Here is an 8,717-nt window from a genome sequence, read left to right on the forward strand (position 1 = left end):
AAAGGGTTGGTTGTTTGTTTTTAAAGACTTATTTATATATTTTGTAAGAAAATAAAAGGAGAACATGAATCAGGTATATGGTGTTGCAAGGAATAAAACCTAAGACCTTATACATGCAACTTCTACATTCACTCACTGTTCCATCTCCCCTACTGCTAAAGGATTATTTGAAATCACAAAGACTAGTCTAAACTAACCAAACAATACATAATGCTTAATATAACTGAAGAGCCTATTGATATTGAATTAGCATCATAGGCTAAATATCTACTAAATATAAAAAAAGTACATAAATAACAAATACTATATAAAGTAAGCACTCTATTGAAATACCAAAAGTTAGATAAATGTGGAATGGGGGGGGCATTTTGTTGTTAACTCTGTAGAGATGTTTTCTTGGGAATTTATACTTCCATTCTAAAAATAGGTATTTAATTTTTATGGTAAAAATACTAGTTACAAATAACAAAGTTAAATTCTTGAGGAATTGTCAAATTTTAAAGACAATGAATGCTGAATACTATTAATAAACTATTAAAAATAACAACTTTAAGCAGTGTGATAAAAAGTAGTAGGATAGAACTGAGTAGTTATAGTATCAGAGGTATAGTATCAGAGGGGTAGAAACATGGAATACACTATGTATTCAATGACTCTGTGTCTCTTTTTATAAAAGGGATTTACTATTCTACTTGAATTTTTTAAAAAGATGCTGTTGAGAAAAATGGAAAAATAAATCAGAATTCTATTAATTTCATGGCTCTATGAAGTGCTTTCTTTAGAGTATCTTATTTTACACTGAAAAATAAACACTGATTTAAAAAAAAAAAAACTAAAAAAAGGGGAAGGGAGATAGCATAGTAATTGATGAAACTGACTCTCATTGTTGAAGCTAAGAGGTCCCCAGGGGCAACTTCTGGTATCACCCTAATCCAGTGCTGAGCAGAGTTCTGGTGAAAGAAAGAAAGAAAGAAAGAAAGAAAGAAAGAAAGAAAGAAAGAAAGAAAGAAAGAAAGAAAGGAAGGAAGGAAGAAAGGAAGGGAGGAAGAAAGGAAAGAGATAAAGAAAGAAAGGAAGGAAGAAAGAATGAAAGGGGAAAGGAAAGGAAAGGAAAGGAAAGGAAAGGAAAGGAAAGGAAAGGAAAGGAAAGGAAAGGAAGGAAAGGAAGGAAGGAAGAGAGGGAGGAAGGAAGAGAAAGAAAGAAAAAAGAAAAGAAAGGAGAAAAAAAGCAAAGTGAAAAAACACAAAAGAGAAAGTTACCTGGAACGATCTTTTAACTTAAATCAAATTAATTTCAATAGTTTGATAGACTATAAAACTAGTTCCAGGAAAAAAAAGAGAGAGAGAGAGAGGAGAGAGACATAGTTGAATTTAAGAGTTGTGATGGGAATTACAATTTTTGGTAAGTTCCAAAACTTTTGGTTAAATAACTTTACCAGACTTTAACTTCTACATATAGAAGCCAATGTATTATGCTCCGGGAAACTGAAAAGAAGGATAGATCAATTGAGTGACTTGTGATCCTGGAAAATAATAAATCTGAATTTTAAAGACTGTTCTGGCCCTGATTTGCTCTATGCTAACATCCAAATCATTTATCATTTAGGACTTTTCGTACTCTTAACAATAGAAAACCAAAGCACTTTATAAGGATATTAATCCTACCTGCTTCTTGGAAATGAAATAATAATGTAAAGTTCTTTGAAATGGCAAGTACAAGAAGAAAAATATCTGATTCAATGTTCTATTCTTTTTTAATATCAAAGTCCAATACTGCAGAATTAAGGACAGAATGAAATCACTTGAAATCAAATGGTTGATGAAATTTCTCAAAGCTCAGCTGTGTATCATTTATATAATATTCTTTAGTTACTAGGGAAGGCAACCTAACCTAACCTAACCTAACCCCCCCCTCCAAAAAAAAAAAAAAAAGATGGCTTGTCTATTTAGGAGGTAGGTTGGCATTCTTCCTATGTTCTGTGTAACCTTGTACGTAGGTTTAATGATATATGTACATGCATGTTTAAAACAAGGAGGGAGTTATAGTATGTTGGGGAAAAAACACTTTTTTTTACAGCAGAATGTTTATGTCTCTGGTTCTCTTTAAATATGTATTTTTCAAAAAGTTTCTTTCTGCTTCCCTTAAATAACAATATGATATGAAGATAGCAATAACAGAATGTGAACAATGCAAACATTAACATTAATTTGAGGAGCCGGATGGTAGCACGCCTGGGTGAGTACATATATCGCAGTGTGAAAGGACCCAGGTTCAAGCACCTAGCCCCACCTGTTGGTGGAAGGGGAGGGAGCTCATGGGTGGTGAAGCAGTGTTACAGGTACAGGTGGCTCTCTCTATTTCCCTATTTATCTCCTCCTTCCCTCTCAACTTCTTTCTTTCTCTGTTTTTTCTATTTTTTTTCTAGTGATTGGATAGAGACAGCTAGAAATTGAGAGTGAAGGGGGAGAGGAAGAGAGAGAGAGAGAGAGAGAGACCGACCTGTAGCACTGCTTCCCCACTTGCAGATGGAGAGACCGGGAGCTCGAACCTGTGTCCATGTCCACTCAACTAGGTGCACTACCACCCAGCCCCCTTCTCTTATTTTCTACTCAAAATAAATAAATAAAAATATTTTTTAAAAAGAATCATTTGGAATACTGATCAACCTAGTTTTATTTTTTATTAGTGATCTAATATTGTACAAAAATTGTACAAAATTGTAAAATAGGTCAGGCTGTAGCACAGCAAGTTAAGGGCACGTAGACCGAAGCAGAAGGACACACACATGGATCTTGCAAGCCTCTGGCTCCCCACATGCAGGGGAGTCTATTCACAAGCAGTGGGACAGGTCTACAGGTGTCTATCTATCCTCCTCTCTATCCTCCCCTACCCCCTAATTTCTCTCTGTCCTATCCAAGCAAACAGAAAAAGAATGGCCTCCAGGAGAAGTGGATTTGTAATGCAGGCTCCAAGTTCCAGTGATAACTCTGGAGGAAAAAAAAAGTTGTAAGATAATACGGGTACAATTCCATACACTTTCCACCACTAGTGTTTTGTGTCCCCAACCAATGTTGGAAACTGCAGTAGTTCTCGCAAGGTCATCGATAGGGCTGATTCTACATCCATCTGTATCTATGCATACATATATATATATTCCCATTTTTTCAGTGGCCCTGCCTTCACTGCCTAAGTCATCCCTACATCTATTAATATTTCCAAGTGTCTTTGCTTTTTTTTTCCACTTCTCTCTCAATAAGAGAAACAGTGCCTGTCTTTCTCTGGTGATTTCTAAATTCACTTTCCTTTCATTGATGTTATAAAAACAAGATGTTTTAGTCACAAACTCTTTGAATCCTCATGGAATTGGGGGTACAGAGTTCTCTGGTTTACTTTCCTTATTATTTATCCCTCTGGGAGTCTGGACCAAATTCTTTTTTGGGTGCAGAAGGTGGGAGTTCTGACTTCTTTTTTTTCCATTTTAATTTATTATTTATTTATTTGTTTGTTTGTTTATTGGATAAAGACAGAGGGAAACTGAGATGGAAGGGGAAAGTAGGGAGACAGACAGACACCCACATAACACGTTGTCCTGTACCTTTGGTGTCATTTTCGCCGGGCTGGCTTCACAGGCGGGTAACAGACGACCAGAAACACATGGCTGAGCTGGGAACGCAGTTTAATCTTTATTCACGAGCAAGCAAACAGTCCAACACCTAATCACCAGGTGCTCCTCCATCTTTCTCCTCTGGCTGCAGAGTCAGGAACTCAGGAAGTAGGTAGGATAGGGGGCGGGGAGAAGGGAGAAGTGTGAGACTAGCAAGGGCTAAACCAAATCTCCCAGAGGTGGAGGGAGTGAGAGACCAAACCAATGTAACAGAAAAGACCATGTAAATAGACCACAATGTCAAGCAATGTACCAGAAGCAGAACTAGATCCCAGAAGCAGAACTAGATGCATACCAACACTTTGGAGCCTTGCTTCCCGAGGCAGCTGGAAATCAACAGATAAAGCAAGAGTCCTCTGTTTCCTGTTTATCTTCCTAAACTTAGGGCATAAATTTACATTTAAAGAAGTTTCCCTGTGATCAGCAGGGAGAGAAGGGCAGCTCTTAGCATGGAAGGAAGCCAGGGATCAAGTCAAGATGACCTTCCTACATGAGCAGGTCCATGAAATAGCTCACATGGGTAGTGTGCTACTTTGCCATGTGCACAACCCAGGTTTGAGCCTAGGCCCCACTGCATTGAAAGAAGCTTTGGTGTTATGGTCTCTTTCATTCAGTCTCTCTACTCTCTCTTAAAAATTAATTAATTAATACCTTTATCTGTCCTTAGTTAGTTCTCCCATATTTTTCCTTACTGTTTTCCCTTTATTATTATTAATTTTTTAAGAATCTGAACACAGTAACTTTTTATTCAATTTGATTCAAAATAATATTATTCTAAGAGTGAAATAGTTTGATATAACAGCAATCAACATTTAAATAATTTTATGCTTCGAAGTATGGCTCAAGGAACACCCATTGCTTAAGTGCACTTAGATATACCAAGACAATATTTTTATTGGTATCATTGACACCTATGAACAATAGCCTAGTAAATAGATTAAGGTTTAATCTTCCCTTTATTATTTTTTAAATTTATTTTTTTTCTCTTTAGCTTTTACTATATAGGACAGAGAGAAATTGAGAAAGGAGAAAGAGAGAGAGTAAGATAGACACTAGCAGAGCTATGTAGCAGACCCACTTCACTATGCATGAAGTGGACCCCCTACAGGTGGGGACCAGGGCCTCAAACCCCAGACCTTGCACTTGGTAATATGTGCACTTAACTGGGTGCACCATCACCCACCCTCCCCTCTTCATTTTTTGTATTTATAAAATGGAAACATTGACAAGACCATAGGATAAGAGGGGTACATTTCTGCACATTGCCCACCCAGGAGTTCTGACTTCTGTAATTGCTTCTCCAGTGGATATGGACATTGACAGGTAAAGCCATACTCTTACCCTCTTTCTCTTACCCTAATGGGGAAGGGCTCTGGAGAAGTGAGGTTCTAGGAAGCACTGGTGAGATCATCTGCCCAGCAAAGTCAGGATGGAATCATAGTAGCATCTGAAACTTGGCAGCTGAAAGGTAGTAAGATATAAAGCAGGACAAAATGTTTAATAAACAGAAATCATAAATTAGGAATAGAGCAGATGAAAGTAGGTACTTCAGGGTGGAAAGAAGCTAGGAAGTCTATTTTAGTAATGTTCCTAAGAGCTTGTGTCTTAGTAGTCTTTGCTTGAACTTCATAACTAACATGGGGGTGGACCAGAAATATTGTCAGAGAAGATGGTGTCAGAATTAAGAGTATAACTAGGAAGTAGTATTAAGACAAAAAGTTACTCATAAAATCTGGAAGCAACCCAGGTGTCCAACAACAGATGAGTGGCTGAGCAAGTTGTGGTATATATACACAATGGAATACTACTCAGCTATTAAAAATGGTGAGTTCACCTTCTTAATCCCATCTTAGATGGATCTTGAAGAAATCATGTTAAGTCAGAAGACTTGAGATAAGTCATGAAACAAAAAAAAATTACTATGGATGATCTTATTCATAGACAGAAGTTGGAAATCAAGATTAGAAGGGAAAACACTAAGCAGAACTTGGACTGGAGTTGTTGTATTGCACCAAAGTAAAAGACTCTGGGGTGGGAGTCAAGGGTTCAGGTCCTGGAACATGATGGCAGAGGAGGACCTAGTGGAAGTTGTATTGTTATGTGGAAATGTTATGCATGTACAAACTATTATATTTTACTGCCAACTGTAAACCATCAACCATCCAATAAAGAAATTTAAAAAATAAAAATGTTATCTGTTTGATGTACAGTATCATAAAATTTATTACTCACTGCAACATAATTATCTATAATTATTGATAGTTTAACATCTGAAACTGCACTGAAATACACATTTTGTAAATATGAAAGTTTATATAGTCAAATAAATCTATTTTTTTCATATGGTGAAAGAAAAGACTTACGGAGTGGATTTAACCAGTGAGAGAAGGATGGTAGAGAGAAGGATCTATAGGAGATCTAGGCCCATATTTTCTTTTTTCTTTTTTTTCTTTAATTGCCACCAGGGTTATCATTGGGGTTCAGTGCAGGCACTATTAATCCACTACTCTTAGTAGCTATTGTTTTCATATCTTTTCTCTCTCTCTCCATCTCCTGCTCTCTCCCTCTCACTCTCCCTCTCTCTTTCTTCTATTTTCTTCTATTTTATTTTACAGGACTGAGAGGGGTTAGTGAAAGATAGACATCTGCAGGCCTGCTTCACTGTTTGTGAAACACCACTCCCACCTAACCCCTCACCCAGCAGGTGGAGAATGGGGGCTTGAGCCCAGTTCCTTGCACATGATGATAAGTGCACTTAATTGGTGCGCCACTGCCTGGACCGCAGGCCCAAGGATTCCCTGTGTAGGATGCCAGGTGATGGCCTGGCCTGATAGTGGCCTAAAAGACCATAACCCTAGCTTCTAGCTATTCACTACTACTTCACTATGGAACATTGAGTTCTGCTTTGTGCAGTTTTTCTTTTTTTATATGTAACTATGATTTTGTGTGCCACCTTACACAGGGGTCCTGCTAACCTTCTCCGTATTTTTTCCACCTTTAGTATATGTGCTGCCAGTATGAGCACATAAACACTTTTTCTCTGCTAACCACAATGTGTCCATGAGATTATAGGAAATTCGGCTTTTCACCTGTGACCTCATGAAACAGTCATTCAGCTACTGTCTGAAATACAAATGCTACGAAAGACAACCAACACTCAACTTCAGATTTCAAGAGCTCCACAGTTTTCTCTATTCTTAGTGAAATTTACCACCGAAATGGGGAACTATTTGTTTCAAAAACAGTCATTGGAAAAATAGAAGGAACTTTCAAGAAATCAGAGGGTAGTTCAAGACTCTCACAAATTCTCCTGAATTTGACAAGCATTGCATACTTTGAGTACTTCCAAGTATTCAGGGTACACAGGCAGGAGTTTAAGAAAAGACAGAACTAACAGGAAGTTGTGTACTGTTAGGATAAAGTCCAGAGAAACTGGAATACTTGTGAAAATTTATACCTTAATCTGATAACTATTTGAGTAAGTGATCAATATAATAAGGTATATCTTTTAGGAATAGAGTCAGGAAAACTAGTCAAAAATCTAATGTTTTATTTTGTGTGAAATTAGTAGGCTGGACCATGCCATTAACATAGAAGTTAGGAGAACAGAATGAATTCGAGAAATGGAACTGAAAGTTTGAGAGAAAGGGCACATATAGAAGAATCTCAAATATCTGGAAGTTGGCTTTGGTTTACCACACAATTCAGCAATTGACTGGAAGGTAATGTCATTTACAGAGAAAGTGACTACACGACAAGGATAAAAAAAAAAATATGCATTGGACAACTCTGATTACGAGGCTGGGTGGTGACAGAAGCAGGGACCATGAACTGGGGCACTTACCCATCCAACTTATTAGATAGAGTCTTAAAGATCAGCTTGAACCTGTCCTCCTATAGACTATTACAGTTGATGATAGGATGCTGCTAAATACATCCAAGATTATATTTTATTGAGTCTTACAACAAGAAATTTATGACAGTCATCTTGATAATCCAAAGTCAAGCATCCAAATAGCAAGTCAAAATTTGTTTCTCAAAAGGACAATAGTTACCTGTAGAACCTAAATCTCTAAAGGTCTATGGTGTGAGTCACATATCAAGTTCTACAATAGCTCCACGTAGCACCCCTACTGGTCACATTCACTTCAAAACCATCAAGTTTGTTGAGTCATGAAGAAATGTAACACTTTCCACTGGCTTGCGATTCCTCAAAACTATCAGATTTTTCAGGTTATTTGATCAACTGGTTTGGATAGAATACCACAATGAATGTGTGTTGTCCCCCAAATACAAAAAGAGTCATTAGATTTTTAGGTTTTATTGTAGTGAGACAACATGCAATCACTTGTCTATTAATTTGGAAGAGCTATGTCAGTGTACCATGAGATACCTAGAAATTTAACAAGGTGGAAGGCCTCTAGATATTGAGAAGGAGATTATTCCCTGCCATCTCCTTTGTATATATTTTACTAAGATATCTACATTAAGGGACTGAAGAAATGGCTCACAGAGCAGGATGCCAGCCTTGCCATGCTTGGCTCAGACTGGAATCCTGATATAACACATGGACACTGCTACAGTGGCACTAGGGGAAGTTCTGTTGCTGTGGTTATCTAATATATATAATAAAATCATCCCAGAGTCATCATGCATGTGTAGGGTCCCACTGATTGTGTGTGTGTGTGTGTGTGTGTGTGTGTGTGTGTGTGTGTGTGTAGAGAATGCATAGTTACTACTTCCTTCTCACTAATCCAAATTAGTGAATAATATGATGGATTGTAGAATTAAAAAGTAATTAAGGTCCCTATGAATAAGATCATAATAAAAACAGAGAAAAATAATCCTGAGAGTACATGGAAGGAACATGTCTGGCTTTGCCTATTGAAAATAAATTGATTTTGCTATTTATTAATAACTACAGAGTAAAAGCATCCACCATATTAATTACTGAATCAGTAAAGGTTGAATCGGAGGAATACATTTCAAACAAGAAAAGTCCTGGGGACTGGGCAGTGGCGCACCAGGTTAAGCACACATAGTGCGAAACGC

General features: G+C 37.3%; 1 non-coding gene across 1 annotated transcript; it reads right to left on the minus strand.

The window, feature by feature from the left end:
• Nucleotides 1-6,582: 6,582 nt before the first annotated feature.
• Nucleotides 6,583-6,690, minus strand: LOC132538835 (U6 spliceosomal RNA). Its single transcript, XR_009550148.1, has one exon. It is a non-coding gene; the product is annotated as a U6 spliceosomal RNA (small nuclear RNA).
• Between the last annotated feature and the right edge of the window lie 2,027 nt (nt 6,691-8,717).

The sequence above is a fragment of the Erinaceus europaeus genome, chromosome 5 (genome assembly GCF_950295315.1).
Source record: "Erinaceus europaeus chromosome 5, mEriEur2.1, whole genome shotgun sequence".
Classification (NCBI taxonomy): domain Eukaryota; kingdom Metazoa; phylum Chordata; class Mammalia; order Eulipotyphla; family Erinaceidae; genus Erinaceus; species Erinaceus europaeus.